Below are 18,334 nucleotides of genomic sequence, written 5' to 3' on the forward strand. Positions count from 1 at the left end.
TTGTCTGGGATTTCAGTACTAGGAGTAAGCACTTAGGGGGTGATTTATTAACGTTCAAATTTGAATTTTTTTTCCGATTGAAATTTTTTTTGTGCTAAAACTCCCAAAATTTAAATTATAGTTTAAAAACTCGATTTTTTTTGGTACTTATTAACTGCAAAAGCTGGAAAAATTCAAATTTAAAAAGTCAGTGGGAATTGTCCTAGGCAAAGTCAAGCCATATTTCAATTTGAGATTTTTAAGGTTTTTTTTGAGTTTATAAACTCAAAAATTTGAGGTAATCAAGTTTTTTTATTCAAACAAGTTTTCCATATTGATAAAAAAGCAAGCATTCATTCAAGTTTTTTAAAAATGTGAGTTTATTCAAAATTAGAAAAAAATCTCGAATTCACAAACTCGAAAACTGATAAAGAAGCCCATTAGCCTTCTCTTTCCTCAAGCAAAGGTTGCTATCCCTGCACCTACACAATGCCAAAATAACAGATGCTTCCTTACTTCCTCCCCTAATAAACTGTTCATCCAACACACATAACAATAATAAAAAAGAACAGGAAATGTAGGGCAGAACTTTTGAATTCAAATGTAAAAAACGTTTTTAATTGTAAGCTAACAATTATTACATTAAAGATGAAGGAAAGTCATTTTGGCATTTTACTGCCAATAGATTCGCCACATTAGTGCCACCTAGAGCACTATATTTATTCAGCAGAAAGGTTTACCATACCTAAAGTAAAGAGTAAAGAGCCCTAGAAGCTCTGCTGATAGCAGCTGCCATTTTAGCTTGGTCTTGGTAGCTTCCTGCTGCAGCTTTAGCAGTTGTAGCTCAGATTATACATTCCTAAGGGTGGGGTAAGTGAGTTTTATGAATTCTTATGGGAGGGGGAGCAGGAGAGGGGAGAGAGGCGAGAACTGCGCAGACTCTGGCCCGGGGAATGAAGGATTTTTCTGAGAGAGGAAGTCAGATAACCTAAGAACATGTTTACAAAAAAGGAGACAAGAAATCCTGTGATTGTTTTGATAGAGGACTCAGTGAAGTGTTTCTGTGAGTGCTTATGGCTGTATTTACATAGACCTTTTTAAAGTTTACTTAGTTTTTACCTTCCCTTCTCCTTTATGTTTTCCAATCAAATGACTTTAGGGTTTGGCTTTGGATTTAGCCAAATCTGAATCTAGTCAAAAATTGCTGGGATTCACCTGACTCCTAAACGGAATCCTAGACTGGTCCATCCCTAAACAGAAGCAATACAGCTATTACGTGTTCCAGCAATTACTCAATAAAGCCTTATTCATAGATTACCTAGATTAAAGGGATAGTTCACCTTAATAAAAGTAGTCTTCTTTTATTTGGAACTATATATAATGTACATCCACTAGCAAAAATGCAGTGATGCAAGGACCTACTCACAGGGGGAGGATTGTCAACTCTCTTACCCTCCTGACTGGCAACAACTATGTTCTAAGCAGCTTTCTGGTTGGCTTGTTTTTACAAGTCAGGTAAAGGAGGTGGGCCATGACATAGCCATACGACATGTGACCTGTTCACGGCACAAATCCATACAGGTCACACAGGCACAATGGAGTCCTGTTCTTTTTGTGTGCCTTTTTGTTGTTTTGGTTGGGTTACAAGGCTGGAGGTGGAACTTCAAAAAGAAAAAATGTTTGGTTTTCTTCCTCTTTTTCATAGATTTATAAATTATTTTGTGTAAAGTTTTGAAAGATTTTTTAAAGGTTAAAAAGTTTAAAAAAAACATACTATTACTAATTATATAAAAAAAACTCTCGCTATTGATAACAAAAAGATTGACTTTCTAATTAAATGGAAACCCTCGCTGGCTATAGAGGAAAAAAAGCAAGATTAAGAAATGCATTTTTGAACTTTTTTGTATGCATGAAAATATAAATACAATAATTAGAGTTGGAAGACTTTAGAGGAGCATAAGGAACAGATGACATTCCCTGTGATTTCTGTTTCCCACAATCCTTAGTGCTCCTGAGGGAGCAATGTCAATTACGCTAACATAAATGCAAATGGCATTTGAAAAAGTTTCCACTACACGCTATGAATATTAATATTAATAATACGACAGGCAATAGTTACAGTCGGTGTTTCCTAAAGCTCTTTAACCCATCAGGTCTCTTCACTGAACTGCTTCTAATCTTATCATTTCTCTGTGACAGACTGCTAGTCCTCTTTTCTATCTGTCACTCAAACTCATCCATTAAAAACAACCCATTTTCCGAAATCACCAAGTGTGGAATTAATTTCAGGCTGAAGAAAAGAATAGAGCCATACTTTTGCCTATACTGCGCGCTTATAAGAAGTCATGTGGCTTTCTTGGTTGATGGGTTATTCTTATTAAGATAAAATGTTTCCTTCAAGCTGCTTAAAAACTTCTTAAAATAACCAGCCTGCAAAAAACTCAAGAGGATGCCAAACTCTAGGAACAGGAGGAAACCAGGTGTGGCAGTCTTCTGTACTGCTAGACCAGCTCATGAATAACTTTCACTTAGAAAGAGACAGGGATGAATGGATTCTGTGACTTTGTGAAAATGTAATTACCACACATCCTCCATGTTTTGAGGATCAGAATGTCAACAACTGCAGCTTCTTTCATTGAATTTTAATTAGGAGTATTTAGTTATTTTTAACCAGGTGTCAAAAAACTATTTTTTTCAGACTTCTATCATTCAAAAGCTGTATTTCACTTATGATATTTATTAAAGGGGATGTTCACCTTCAGACAATAGTAACAATTTGAAGACCCTATGTCAGAAAAAACATTTTTGTATTTCCTCTTTATTATTTTATTACTATCATTTATTGTTTAGTTTTGAAGCTACAGACTAGAATCAGCGCTGCTAAAACTCTGACTCAATCTGCTCTCTGCTCTCTCTGTAGAGGATTTCACACTGAACTGGAAGGCCCATGCCTTCCCTCTCCTGCTTCCTTTGCATATCTTTAATACCATTGGCTGGCAAGATTCAGTCAATCGGATCAATGACATGCAAATGAAACCAGAGGGGAGGCATGCGCAGTAACTGGTTCAATGTTAACTTCCAGTTTGGGCAGAATTCAAGTTGGTATTGGCGATTCCTTCCAAAGAGAGAGGAGAGAGCAGAGGAGAGAGTTTTAGCTGATCCTGGTTCATAGCTTCAAAATGAAACATAAACATGGCTTTGAAATGAAAGCTAAATTACAAAACTATTTTTTCTGAGAGGGGCTCTTCAAATTCAGACTGTTTTCAGAAGGTGAACACCCTCTTATTAGTGTGATTTACTAATACTTTGTCCATTTTACTTGTAGTTGTGCACATCTGTGATAAAATTGTTTACGGTATTTAGAGCCCTAGTTATCTTCATGTAGGGTACTTGAGAAAGTCTTTCCAGAGATATTAACCAACCCTATGTCACGTGGGGGATAATGATCCTGTTCTGTATTTATTTCTGGATTTATTAAGCCCAAAATCCACTTCATACTAACTAGTAACATGAACATACTACTATACCAAAAGGAAGGTCCCAACCTATCTTAGGTTAAGCTCATCCCATGAATCAATCAAAACTAATTGGGTGCACGTAGGTGAGTGGCTTTTATTATATACTATACACATTGCCCCAGCACTCCATTATAAAGCTTCAAGAGAAAATTAAAAACCAATTTTTCACACACTGAAGGAAAAATGTCTGCATTTTAGTGAAAAGAGACACATTTAGTTACACGGTTTGTACAAAGTATGCATGAGCTGACTCGCCCCGTCAAGGCAGTGTCCTTGCGTCAGTCCTAACCTAGCGAAAAAAGAGAATAGATTTTCTTTGGGGGGAGAAAGACCATACCTGCTTTTCTATTTATATGGCATGACCTATTCCAAAGAAACCATTCAGTGATTAAGCGAATAAATACCTTCTTAGCTGCAAGGCTATCCTTAAAGGGGCGGGGTTGGGAGAGCAAGTATTCAATTAGGGAAAAGCCACTTCCCCAGCAAAGGCACTTGTTGCCTGCCAGCTACAATTGTAAACAATTTATAAATACGGAGACAAGCTCTCCAGATTAAATAGAGGGCACAGATGCCCATGCCCCAAGCCTTTCACTAGAAATGTTTACTCCGTTCAATTAGCCACACAACTCAGAAAACCTTAAAAAAAATCATTAAAAGAGTCAGGTCACTCACCGCTCCTTATCGGTGGTCCGGGTGCAATGCCCCAGCACAGGGAGAAACACCGAATCAAAGCACATTCGGCACGCACTCAGTCGGACACCAGGGCAGCGGTGAAGGTTAACCAGCTTTATTCATAAATACATCCTAAATGTAGCATAGCAGGATGTATTTATGAGTAAAGCTGTTTAACCTTCACCGCTGCCATGGTGTCCGATTGAGTGCGTGCCACATGGTGCTTTAACTAGTAACATGAACTAAAATCTCAAAACCCAGAGTGGATCACTATCTCCCTCATGACATGGGGTTGGTTGACATTCCTGTGGGTCTAAAATCAGCCTGTAGCCAATAAGGTAATGACACACTTGCCTGCCTCCATATTGGATTTCTGCAGTTGAGGCGCATTTGAAGGTGTTATTACTCAACCCAGTAACTGTTCTATTTGCAAACTGCTATTGTCAGTGTTTATTCGATATTTGCTATTGTAGAAATACATCAGTAAAAAAAGTGACTACAGAATGAGAACTAGGGAAAGGGCTCCATGTAAATATGAAAGTATTCAGTCAGCCCAAAAGAACCTCTATATTTTTTTATCACCAACAATTCTAACAGTATATAAACTTGGGTCCACTCTGCCAAGTCCCACAAATCACTACTCTTGTTCCTTGAATGTGAATGAAGTTTAGACTTTGTTAGGTAATTCAGGCAGACTAGATCATTATTAAAGAAATAGCCCAAGGTCCCATCATGTTTCATGGTCTTTGCCCAATAAATTGTCACCTAGCCCCAAAGGGGTAACTCTTTTGCACTCCTAGAACACATAATAAGAAGCTGGACCTCTTTGTATACAGCATTGATTGTATACAGACAGGAATGACTCCTGGCATTTACCTAGACATGTCTAGAAAATCCGGCCAATGGGGCTGAACTGATTGCAGGTTAATTAAAATGCAATCAGTGCTACCCTGCAGCATGTATTTTCAAGTGATCTGATTACCCTACACAAAGGGTTATGAAGCCATGCATTTTGCAGATACTTATGGTGGGTGTTTAATCACTTGCCCCAGACAATACTGTGCCACATTCTTGACTTACAATCAGTTACAGAGTGCAGAGAAAAGATACAGAACTAGAAGGGCTTAGGTACTCAGCTTATTTTATTCTTGCTGTCTTTTGTCCACACAAACTTCCTTCCTTTCCCACCTTTGCCCAGTGCAATATGACAGAAACCCTATGAGGCATAGTTAAATTTCAGCAATATAAATCTTCCTGGGAATGTAACAAAGATAGTATAAAGAATGATGGTTATAGCTAACCATGGGTTTCTCTAATGACCACTTCTATGTCACTATATGATATAGCAAAAAAGAATGAAAAGTTGTACATCCAATGTTTTTGAAGTACTGACAAAGAAACTTCTGCTGAGTGTGCCCACTCACTACTGTATATTTTGTTATATACAGTTTTTATATTTATGCTATGAAGTGGAAAAATATCCCTTTTAAATCCGTTTCTGACAGACTGCCTATAGAGAACACACACACACAAAAAATCCTATCTTTTTGGTTCAGTTTACAAAAAATAATGATAAAGGAAGTGCTCAATATTTCATAAAGTGAATAAAAAGGGAAATTGTGCTAATGCAGCACTCCTTGGCTTCAAAGTTGAAATTAATTGGAATTCTGCTGAAGGGAAGAACTAGCAAACTTTTATTCATCCTCCAAATTTACTCCACAATACAACATGACCAATTAAAATTAAGTCATTTGCAAAAACCCAATATGAGCTATCTAAAAGGCAAATATAGGGCTTAGCGTAAAACTGTTACCAGGTCTCAAACTGGATATTGATTCCGTTAATTTCCACTGTATGAAAAGATGCAAATATACAGGTATGCATAGCTTTTCCTGTGCCAAGATCATTAATACTGAGAATAGCTGCACTTTACATGGAAACAAAAACTATTAATCTTTTAAAACTTTATTTTCTATACAGTATACCAAGGGAGTAAGATAGAAATTAGAAACATATACAAATCAGAAACAGCTAGAGGTTGAAATCAAAGAGAAAATGTCACATTTCTACTTTATTTTATGCATTAGGGTCATCAATGTCTAAAAGACATGCGAAGAACTCAATTTTTACTTGTTTCATCATTTATCCTGAGGTCCCAAGCATTCTGGATAGGAGATCCCATACCTGTATTTACTGGGTTGTAAGGTGTAGACCTCTATACAGGGAAGAAGCATATCAGAATACTGGCCATTGCCTTTAACACATTTTATTGCAGCAAGATGTGGCACAAGCTTCCGGGGATACCCCCTCCTTACACCTGAAGAAGGGAGGTAGGTATCCCCTGAAAAACTTGTGCCACATCTTTCTGCAATAAAATTTGTTAAAGGCAATTGCTGATATGTTGGTGTGCTTCTGTCCTGTATGGAGGTCTATGGATTTGGCTTGGAAGCAGCTGTGCAATTGAATGTACCGTATGGCATTATGGATGGAAGCACCTTGAGGAGGTTTTAGGGCAAGTTCTCCTCTGTTGAACTCAAAAGGGGATTTCTTTAGGTAATCTGTGTAATGGAGAGAGAAGGGGGTCACTTTCTTTTTGGCTAATGTAAAGAAGATAAGAGTGGAAGACAACAGGGAGCCTGAGGTTTGTCAGTTCAGAGAGGCACCAAGACCTGTTATCCAGAATGCTACAGTAGGTAGGAAATATCCAGATAAAACTGGGGATCAGAACTGAACCCTGACTACTTGCAATGGCACCAATCCCACCCTAACAAAGTTATTCCTACACAATAAATGTTAGGAGGAAGCAGGAGCATAAGAGTAGGGAAGCAGACCCTGCAACTTATCAGGGATCCAGGATCATAAAGGTCCCACTTGGACTCCAACAGATGCAGACATTCATTATATTTATATTACATTATATATTATATTTAGGAAAGGTTTTGCTTTGTGTCCCCTACTAATCATGTCACTGAATGGATGCCCCTAGCCAAGAGTTGAGCGGCAGTGCCGCTGCCATCTACCACCCCCAAACTGCCAAGAAAGGAGCAGGAAGTAAGGGTTAGTATTATATACAGTGGATTCTCCAATACAGCAACAGACATAAGGCAGCTTCACAAATGTATTAAAGTCAATATTATGCCAGTGATTATTTCTTTTAATGCATAGCTTAAAATTGCTTACTGGGGATTGCTTATATTCTGTGTTGTGGATCTGCAGCACTTTAGCTCAAACCCGATATGAAGCTAAACAATTTCAACAGAATAACAAATGCTTAAGACAGACAAATCTGTGTATTTCAAAGTATCTCACATACCATCTGCTGTATTTTGCCATCTGTTAATCTTTTTATAAAACATGACAGTCCTTTGTCACTATTTCTCATTTTTTTGTGGCTGAAATATGAAAACAAAGCCATTCATGACAACAATGGACATTATTTAAAGTGCATTAATGAACAGGTCTTCCCGGTTCTCTTCTATATTCTTCTACAGGGTGCAAAGGGGCTGGGTTGTGTTTTGTAAGATTCTTTTTACACTGCCTATGGGAAAATATAGGGTAGTTAGAAGAAGAGACATAATGTTAAGGATATACTGCTGCTCCTTAACCTGGTTACATAAACATCTTTAATAAGGAGCACAATATAATTACAATATTAAAGGGAAACTCTAGCCAAACACAACTTTTTTTTGGAAAAGTAAATAATTTCAAGCAATTTTGCAATATACATCAATTAAAAATGATGTATCCTTTTCATGATTTTTAATGTAATAATATGGTTTGGAACAGTTCCCTAAGCCCCGCCCCCTGTTCCCCTGCTGATCTGGCTGACTACTTTGAGACTCAAATAAATGTAACAGTAGTCGCCTGTCCTCAGTCTGTCTTCAGCCTCCATCCTCCCAATCCCACAATTCCCTGCACACATGATGTCAATAAGGAAAGTGCATTGTGGGTTATGTAGTTCCTGCATGCTGACTGTAAGCTGTGGAGAAACTGTTTTATTTGGTAACATCAATGTTTTAGTCCCTTCTCCCCTGCCAGGATTTTAAATGATGCAGAACTGTTTTGCATCTGGATTTCAGTATATAAAAATGGTATTTATTCAATGTTGAAGGAACAGATTACATTGATAGGTATATTAGGGGTCTTAGTGTTCTGTGGTGCTCTTTAAAAGATTTGGGCTTGGAAGCCCTTATAAGACAGGAATGCTGAAGGCTTGGCCATAGCAAAAGACTTACAACCTAGCACCAGGGTATGGGAGATGCAGCCTTAAGTGGCCCCTTAATTGGCTAGGAATACTGCTTCATGTGGCTCAGCTTGGTGGGGCAGTAGCTGGTCTCTGGTCTAGATCATGTAGTTCCTGACACTCATACATTTTGTTTAATGCAGTTCTGTTTGAACCACTATTAAAAAATATTGTTTTTTTTTAGAAAAAGAAGAATTTTTACAGCAGACCATTATATTGGGATAGTTATATGTAGAGGACAAATGAAGAAGTTGTTGTGTGTTACATATATGTTGAAGAACAACACGGGCAGTACATTACTGGTAACCTCAAGTACTGTTACTATTAAATAGATTGATATTCACTTTCATTTTCATGGGCTTATTAGGACTGAGATCAGCCACATGTTCAAAAGCATAGATTTATTGCATAAAAAAATCAATTAACCCTCATTAACCTTTTGTATTGTAGGTGGCAGATAATTAATAAAGCTGAATAAAGGAGTTCCAGACTTCAGTGGAATTGCTCCCGCCCACAACTGTTAATGAATCTGCAAAAAGAAAAAAAATAAAAGGGACATGATTAGTTATTATTAAGCAAGCAATGTCTAACATCTGTTTTATATTGATTTTATATTGATTGTTCCTCTGTACCCTGTGCCCACAGGTCTTCCTTAGCTTGCAAGTCTGAATACATGCAAGTTAGAGGGCATATAGGGGCTGGGATAAAGGACTGATCAGAACTGCAATGGTTCAGTTTAGCACCTTTGTTAGTACATTATCTCCATTGCCTCTACCTATTAAAGGGGACCTGTTACCCTAAGAAATAATTCCAAATTTCTTCTATTGTGTTGGTCAAGCAGAATAAACTTCACTTACACTATATTAATAATATAAATCTTGTTTCCTTCAGTCTTGGAATTACACAATCACAGCATGCAGGCAGGCACCATTTTGTGGGCAGTGTTCATAAGGCAAGCTTTGTATCATCCCTAAATCTTGTTTATGTGCCAGAATGAGGGACCTGATGCGCATGATCATGCACTGGCTACACAATTATATGGTGAGGAGGGAGGGGGAAAGTAAGTGATGAATGGAAAGTGAAAGTAATTGTCTGCCCCGCCTCTATGCCTTATAGATGACTGACAGCTGGGATTTTAGGGTTAGGGTTGCTTTTATAATGGGTATGGATGTATTAATAAAAAAAAAAAGGAATTTGGGTTTCATGTTTAATTTGAAAAGGGCTTTTATTATACAGTTTTTAATGTCTGGGTGACAGGTCCCCTTTAAGCAATGACTGGTCACAGCAACACTTACTGTTTCTGCTCAAGAACACTATATTTGATATGTTTTATTATAGGTTTTTTTATATGTTTTATTATTAACAGCCAAATAACAAAAGAAGAGTGAAAGTATTGTGTTTGTAAGTACATATGTTTTTTCTCTGGGATCAATAGGTGTAAAAAAGCCCAATATTTGCCTTTAGTTGGGGCCCATCTAAATCCACTAAAGAGCCTATAGTTTTAGTTACAGTAAGTCATATTAAATATATAAGGTTAGAGAAGATTCAATCATTTACGTATCCATTTCATTCATAAGTTTTTAAACGCGAGTTTTCCAAATTGCGTTGCTCTCGGGATTACGTTCATCTGTTTCCAACCTTTTTATTCTGCAGTCTCTGGAGATCTCTGCCTGTGACTTTCATTGTGAAACAGAACAAATAGTAAATCAATCAGGTCTATTTATAATCTTGTTATCATTTTGGGATGAGCTAAAACCTTAGTTAATTCCACTCATAATGTAGGTCATGGTTACACAGTGACATGTATTCCATAAACTGCCGTATTCTGAATTACAGGGCTTCAATGTGACCCGAATTAGATTAATATCTCCAGGGCACATAACTCAATCCGGCAACTCATTGTTGTTGCATGCAATGCATTCAGTTCGATTTATTGAATTTTCCAGCCCTTTGCATATCCTCCCTTGTGTGACATGTGGAGAACGCACTAATACTATTTATTTTCCTTGTTGTTTGTAGCTGTACATGACCTAAACAGGAAATCCTATCACCGTGCCTAATTATTGTGCATATAAGACTATGAAGATTTTCATTCATCCAGGTCATGGTTTATCTAGTATAAATAAATCTAAGGCAACTGGACTTGTTAAGTAATCATTGAAGACGTTTCACTACTCATCCGAACAGCTTCTTCAGATGAGTATTGAAATGTCTTCAATGATTACTTAACAAGTCCAGTTGCTTTAGATTTATTTATACTAGATATTGTTCATATAGAAGCCTTAAAGGAGAACTAAGTGCAATTTTACAAAAGATGGCCTCTCACCAAAAGTTGCACCCAACCCTCGATATGGGTTGATGTGAAGTCGTCAGAAATGGCAGGCCCACCAACCCCACTGTGCAACTCAGTATTGTGGCCGAGGCAATAGGGGCCCTTTTCTTTGGTTGTGGGGGCTTGCTGTGGTGCAGTAAGTTGACTTTCTTTCAGGGTCAGACTGGGCCTCTGGGACACAGGGAAAAAACCTGGTGGGCGCCAGCGGCCCAAAATCGACCCTTGCCAGCGCTCCCCTGGTTGACCGTTCCTCCCCTGATGCGATAAACTTATGTGCTCTCAGGGGAAGATGTCGGGTGGGGGACCCTGGGGGGGGGTTGGGAGGCTCAGGGGGGGGCCCCTGCGGGGGATTAGGGGGTGGTGGGGACACAGCTGGCTTCTACTTGATCTCAACTTAATACTTAATCCTTAATGGAGCCAAAAATTAATCCTTTTTGGAGCCAAAAATATCCTACTGGGTTTAATGACTGTTTAAATATTTTTTTTAGCAGACGTAAGGTATGGAGATTCAAATTACATAAAGACCCTTAATCCTGGAAACCCTAAGTCCAGAACATTCTGGATTACTGGTCCCATACCTGTAGCAGTAATGGGCAGAACTATTGCCAGTGGCTCAGTGGCTCTGCTTGGAAATCATCCACCTTACGAACCTAAACTCAGAATCTAGTACTAATATTACCCAGATTAATTAAATAGTGCTCTACTGGGCTAGAGATGTGGTAGGGGGTCTCTAGGAACCTTCTAGGTGTATGACTAACCATCCAATATTATTATACATTATAAAATATTCATATATTATACAATCAGTGCAAACCTTAAATACCCATAACCACTGTGCAAGTCAACAGATCGTTTAGAGATGAGTGCAAGCAAGTGGAACATATGTCGAGCCATGACAGTCACATACTAGCATATGTTTAATGTGCCATTCCAAAGATACTGTTTAACTTCTATATTTTAGAAGCAGTTTAAGGCTGTATCTATCAGTAGAGATGTAGCGAACTGTTCGCCGGCGAACTAATTCGCGCGAACATCGGGTGTTCGCAAACTTTTCACGCATGTTCGCAATTTGGGTTCGTGTGGCGTTTTTCCGCTGCGTTTTTTCTCGGCCTAAAACGCCGCACAAGCCACACATGGCGTTTTTCAGCAAATCCCGTTTCCATGGTGCTAATAGTGCGAAATAGCAAAAAACGCTGTGTATTTCCGCTAGGTCTGCCAGCTGCCTTTGCGTATACATAGGAATAGCTTTCGTTTTTACGCAGCGCTGTGTCAACAACATATTTTTCAGAGAAATTTTTGCCCTTGATCCCCCTCCGGCATGTCACTGTCCAGGTCGTGGCACCCTTTAAACAACTTTCAAATCAGTTTTCTGGCCACAAATGGCTTTTCTAGGTTTTAAAGTTCGCCTTCCCATTGAAGTCTATGGGGTTCGCAAAGTTCGCGAATTTTCGCACTTTTTGGCGTAAGTTCGCAAACTTTTTTTTTGAGGTTCGCTACATCCCTATCTATCAGTACATAGTGGTTTTGATGCAGAACAGAAAAACAAATTAAATAATAAAATTAAAAAAAAATAAAAGATGGTCCCAAAAAAATAATAATAAAAAGCAGAAATAACAACCTAATAAAACTAATAATCACACAGAAGTTATGACCCAAGTCTAGATAACAGTGAATCACATTAAAATGTAAGGAACGTAATGAGAAAGTTGTGCTTACCTATCCTTGTTACAGCAGGAAGAGTCAAGGTGGCATTGGCTATTACTGAGTTTAATCAATAGCTGGGACTTAGACTTTTAAACCCGAGTGATTGATGTCACTTAAGCATTCATTAAGTGGAATGTTTAGGAAAGATATATTTTTGACATGCAGAATATAATATGCAGGCCTAATACATCAGACCAGGGAATTATTAATGTCACTATCTATAGGTTCAGTGATGACTCCCATCAGTGCCAGATGCTCCTCTCTGTCTCATAGATTATATGACCTACAGTATTTCAGCAATCTGTGACTGTTCTGTACAGTCTTTCTACTTTTGGAGGTAGGAATGTGGAGTTCAGCTTAATGGGCTAGTGGACATTTCTCTGCCTTCCTCACTTTTCATGTAATGGCTTTCTGTTAGCTCCGGTTCAGTCACTTTAGCAGATTCAGCGAAGTAATCAAACAGCAGTTTAGAAATGTTCAGCCAGTAGTTTAGCTAAAGCTAAACAAAGCTTGATATTGGCTGTTAATTCTGATAAATCAGCCCTCTGGCCATATTTGCATAGCTCTTATGTTGTTGTTTTATTTACACTTGTTTTTTTATTTATTAAGGTCCAAAAAGTGTATCTGTCTTTTTACAACTTATTCGGATGTAGGGTTGCCACCTTTTTCTGTGGCTAATACAGACCTTCTGGAGCATCATTTGTTGGTAGCTATACTGTAAGGGGCAGGGAAATGGGTGGGCTGGGCGAGGGACAGGTGGAAGGGGCTGGCAGATTGGTGGGAAATGGGCAGACAGAGCATGGTTATAGGTGGAACAGATGGGAGCCCATGGTTATAAAGGGTGAGGAAGGAAGGGATTTATAGACCTTTACAAATACATTGCAGGTAAATACTGTAAGTAATACTAGTGTCGGCCTGAGCTGGTGATTTACAAATACAGCCAGGAAGCAACCCTTTTTGGATGGGTGACACATGGCAATTTAAGCTCTTTTCTAGAGTGTGAAATGTGTCTTGTGGTTACCAAACAAAGTTGAAATGCATTTGCATCTGCATCTTGAGAGTGCGGATCGACTTCTTTAATTATAATGGATATACATTAGAAGCACATGGAATCTTTTTCATACTTATAAGGGCACATTTATTAAAAGAGAAGGAAAGTCATTTTGGTATTTTACTGCCAATAGATTTGACACATTAGTGCCACCTAGAACAATATATTTATTCTGCAGAAACCTGAGTAAACAGCTTTAGAAGCTTTCTCCATTTGCTTAAGATAGCAGCTGCCATTTTAAGTAGCTTCCTGCTTGCAGTCTATAGCTGTTATAGCTGAGATCACACATTCCTTAGGGAGGGGGAGGGAGTTCTTAGCATTCTGGTGGGAGAGGGGAGCAGGAGAGGGGAGAGAGGAGAGAACTGCGCAGACTCTGGCTACAGGAATTAAGGATGTTTCTGAGAGACAAAGTCAGACACTGGAACATCATGTTAACAAAAAAAGAGACAAGAAATCCTGTTTTTGTTTTGACAGAGAAGTCAGTGCAGCATTACTGTAAGTGCTTATGGCTGTATTTACATAGACCTTTCTGATAAAGCTTACTTAGTTTTTACCTTTCCTTCTCTTTTAAGCATAGTCTTGGTGACGCTGTCCTTACATGAATCAGCAATATTCACCTATACATCTAAAGACCCTGAGCATTTTGGAGCAACGAAGCAATGCACCCTGCCAGTAAATCACGTGCAATGTTCCTTTTGATGCAGGGGGATCCTGGAGATACTGCCACCTCAACTATGACTGCGTGTAATTCTTGGGCAAAAGTGCATGATCTTGACATTGAGTGCTGGAACTGATACAATCAGTGGGCACAATTCACTTTTGCGGCCTCAATTATACTGGAGTTATGGAAAAAAATGCAGCATTTTTGGTAGAAAAAACTATAGCAACTTGTGTCAAACTGCACTTGTACAGGTAAGCCCTGTACTTACCAAAATGGATTACTTTATCATCCAATATGTCCCAATGTGGCCCAGCTGCTCAAATATTCTGAATATCCCATACAGTTTTATATTCTGGGACATGAGCTGCCCACTTTACTGTACATTCTACTGACTGTAAGCAACAGATAACGTTAAACTGAAGTTTAACCTTAAAGGGGAACTGCGCCCAAACACAACATAAGTTTTTTGAAAAGTAAACACAATTTTAGGTTGTGGTGCATGCCTTTGAGAACAATGCTGCATAACCTAATAAGGTTAGCAAATGAGCCCTAATATCTGCTTAAAGAAGTGATAAGCACATAATACATACAAATGTGATATATTTCCTCTTTAATTGTTGTGTATGCCATAAGAAATTGGATATTGCTTTGTCTTATAAAGAACCAGCAAAGTTAAGTGAGTATTTTTTGCCTTATGCAGCAGAAAACATTTTTCATCTGGATTTTTACTTTTCCTTTCAATCATTCTTAACAATGAGAACAGATTAGACATGTTTTGCTGAGTTGAAGAAGTCTAAGCAATGCTTAATCACAGTGCTTTCCTCATTAGACTCTCTAATATTGAAGGAATCTTTTCCAATCTACATAGTCAATAATACTACAGGGTGACCTTGCACTGATTGATTTTCAAGTATTCTCTTTGTACATCCACTTGGTTACTCAGCATAATAATGTCTTGGCGGTTAGAATGTGAAGGACAAAAAGAAATAAGAATTTTAACAAATCACGCAATTGCAATGAAATATATCTTATAGTTACTTTCATGGCAATAGGATTTTCGGAAGGCTGTGATTTTGGTTATTATGACTTCATATTGATGTAGTAACAAAACAGATGAGGTGGATAAAAGACACAAGTCCAGTAGGGCAATTGCACTTGACTTTAGGTACATCTTATTTTTCAGTTACTCGGTTACTGAGTAATTTTTTTGGATTTATATACATACATTTATGATATAATTGTGTCACCTCCAGTGGAAAATAACATTGCAATTGCCCCCATATATAATAATAAAAGGCAGTAAATTTGCCCAGGTGCAGTAACCTATAGCAACCAATAAAATGTTTGCTTTTAAACAAATGACCAGTAATTGGTTGCTATAGGTGATTAGACCTGTAGCAAACATTGCACCTCTTATTACATAAGGCAGCCATACAAGGGCCAGTCAAACACTTACTGGACTAAATGGAAGGAGAGTGTACATAAAGACTACACAAGGCAACTTACATTTTTAAACCTGCCCAAATCACAAATTTATATCTACAGAACATGGATATACTGTAAGTCAGGATCAATGGACCACCATACACAGAAATAATTTTCTATGACATTACCAGTATGTGTATGGCCTTAATGTACAGTATAGAGTATCTAGTAGAATTAAGTCTAAAGCAGTGGTTCTCAACCTTCCTAATGCTGCGACCCTTTAATACAGTTGCTCATGTTGTGGTGACCCCCAACCATAAGATTATTCCTAAGACCATCGTAAATATGTGTTTTCCAATGGTCTTAGGCGACCCCTGTGAAAGGGTCATTCGACCCACAAAGGGGTCCCGACCCACAGGTTGAGAACCGCTGGTCTAAAGCAACTGGACTCAGTTTAATTGAAAATGTTTCACCACTTATCCAAGTGGCTTCTTCAGTTCAACTGAACTTGGATGAAACATTGTATGAAACATTTTCAAGAAAAATCCAGTTGCTTTAGACTTAATTATACAGGTATTGGATCCCGTATCCGGAAACCCATTATCCAGAAAGCTCCAAATTACGGAAAGCCTGTCTCCCATAGACTCCTTTTTAATTAAATAATTCAGAATTTTAAAACTGATTTCCTTTTTCTCTGTAATAATAACACAGTATCTTGTAATTTATCCCAACTAAGATATAAATAATCCTTTTTGGATGGAAAACAATCTTATTGGGTTTAATTAATGGTTTATTGATTTTTTAGTAGACTTAAGGTATGGAGACCCAGATTACGGAAAGACCCCTTATCCGGAATACCCTTGGTCCCGAGCATTCTGGATAATGGGTCCTATACCTGTACTAGATATTGTATATCAAGACCTAGGTCAATGAGAGTCTCTATAGACTTAATGTACAGTAATTAGTGTTATTATACAAGTTATAGAAGTATGTAAGTATTATATACTGTATAAGCAACAAAGACTAAACTTCTTAGCAAATCATAACCTCGCCCATATATCAATCCTTGTGAAGGCCTCAGCTCTAATTGTTTGCTCTGCTTAAATCATGTAGGTGTAAAACATGCCATAATAATGATAAAGCAAAGCAAAATAATAAAGCAATACATCATGTATGGAACAGAATGTAGTGGAGACAGAATGTCAGGGGAGCTCTAGTGGGAATTGGGTCTGGTGCCCAGTCCAACCCTGAATCCATTCTCCCAGAAGGTAATGCTCAATGGGGCGTAGAGAATCAGATGGATAGCAGATGGAAGCAGGGCTGAGCCCTTATACCCCATCAAAAATGAACTGGTTCCACTGTTCAAGACACCTTTATCAGCTTTGAAAGTCAGAAAAGTTTTGCTAAATACAAAACAAGGATATATATATATATATATATTTATTTTTGACAAAGGCTGGTATTACAGCCGAAACGTCAGTTGTTGTGCCTTTTCAATAAAGCATCTAAATGGAACCCTAAGTCCTGCGTGAGAGGTACCTTTCTCCAAGAATTTGTATATATTGTTTTGCCTGCACCCAGGCATAACATTTTGTTTTACACGTGAGTGCCGGCTTCCTTTGTGTATTACATACAGTATATATACAGTATACAGTATATATAAATAGTTCAGCATAATCAATGATTTGTGATCCATTTACTCATCTCTGTCCATAACCCCTTCATTTTACTGCCTGCTACAGTTCATTACAGGTGCAAACCTGTGCTATTATGAAAGACAAGCTTTTATGAAATCATTTCTAGAACTTTACTGCCATCCAATGGCAATATACTTAATTTCTATGTCCACAGCAGGGTTATCTGCTGCTGCTCATTTATTTGTAAAACAAATGAAAGCATCAGTTTATAGCAGCATCCATAAAAGATTGTTCGAAGTGTATCCAATGTATCCAGAGCCCTTGCTCTGATATATATATATGCACTGTACCATTGTTAAATCTTGATTACTGCTAATGGGTAGTAGCTAATGGCTAGTATGATTATATTATATAAGTAAAAGATCGGCGATGCAGTTAACTTTTGTGTTAATAAAAATATCTTCACATTTGTGTTCCCATATAAGGTTGAGATGGTCCTGTATATACTATATATAATGTAAAAAGTTATTGCCCCTTTTCCACGTCAGATGAAAGCAAAGACATTGCAGATGAGGTAGAAATGCCTCGAGCATGTAATATTTATATTGCTGAACCAAAATAATCATACACCTTTAGCTGCTGCAATGCAGTTACATAAGAAATCACCATGGATACAGCAGGGTGTAAAACTGCTGATCGAGACTGAGAGCTGCTTGAGTTAAAAATAAATGGGATATTTTTCTAAACGGATGTTCCACTTGTAACATGATAGCATATAAGGAGTACTGTGCCTATGCAATAAATATACTGCAAACATAATGTACTGTATAAGACAGAAATGTTTTATATAGTTAAAGTTCAACCCCTTCAAATGAACCCCAGGCATTAACAGAATCTGCCATTACAGCATCACTAAGAAGGGCATTCCCCAACCTCACTGCCCTCACCGTGAAAAACCACCTACGCTGCTTCAAATGGAAGTTCCAAGAGTCTAAAGGAGTGGCCTCTGGGTCATTGATATTTTCTGCAGTAGAAAAAATCCTCCTCTGCCTGTCGATAATCCCCTCTAATGTACTTGCACAGAGTATTCATGTCTACATGCAAGCCCCTCT

Source organism: Xenopus tropicalis, chromosome 3 (assembly GCF_000004195.4).
Source record: "Xenopus tropicalis strain Nigerian chromosome 3, UCB_Xtro_10.0, whole genome shotgun sequence".
NCBI classification, from domain to species: Eukaryota; Metazoa; Chordata; class Amphibia; order Anura; family Pipidae; genus Xenopus; species Xenopus tropicalis.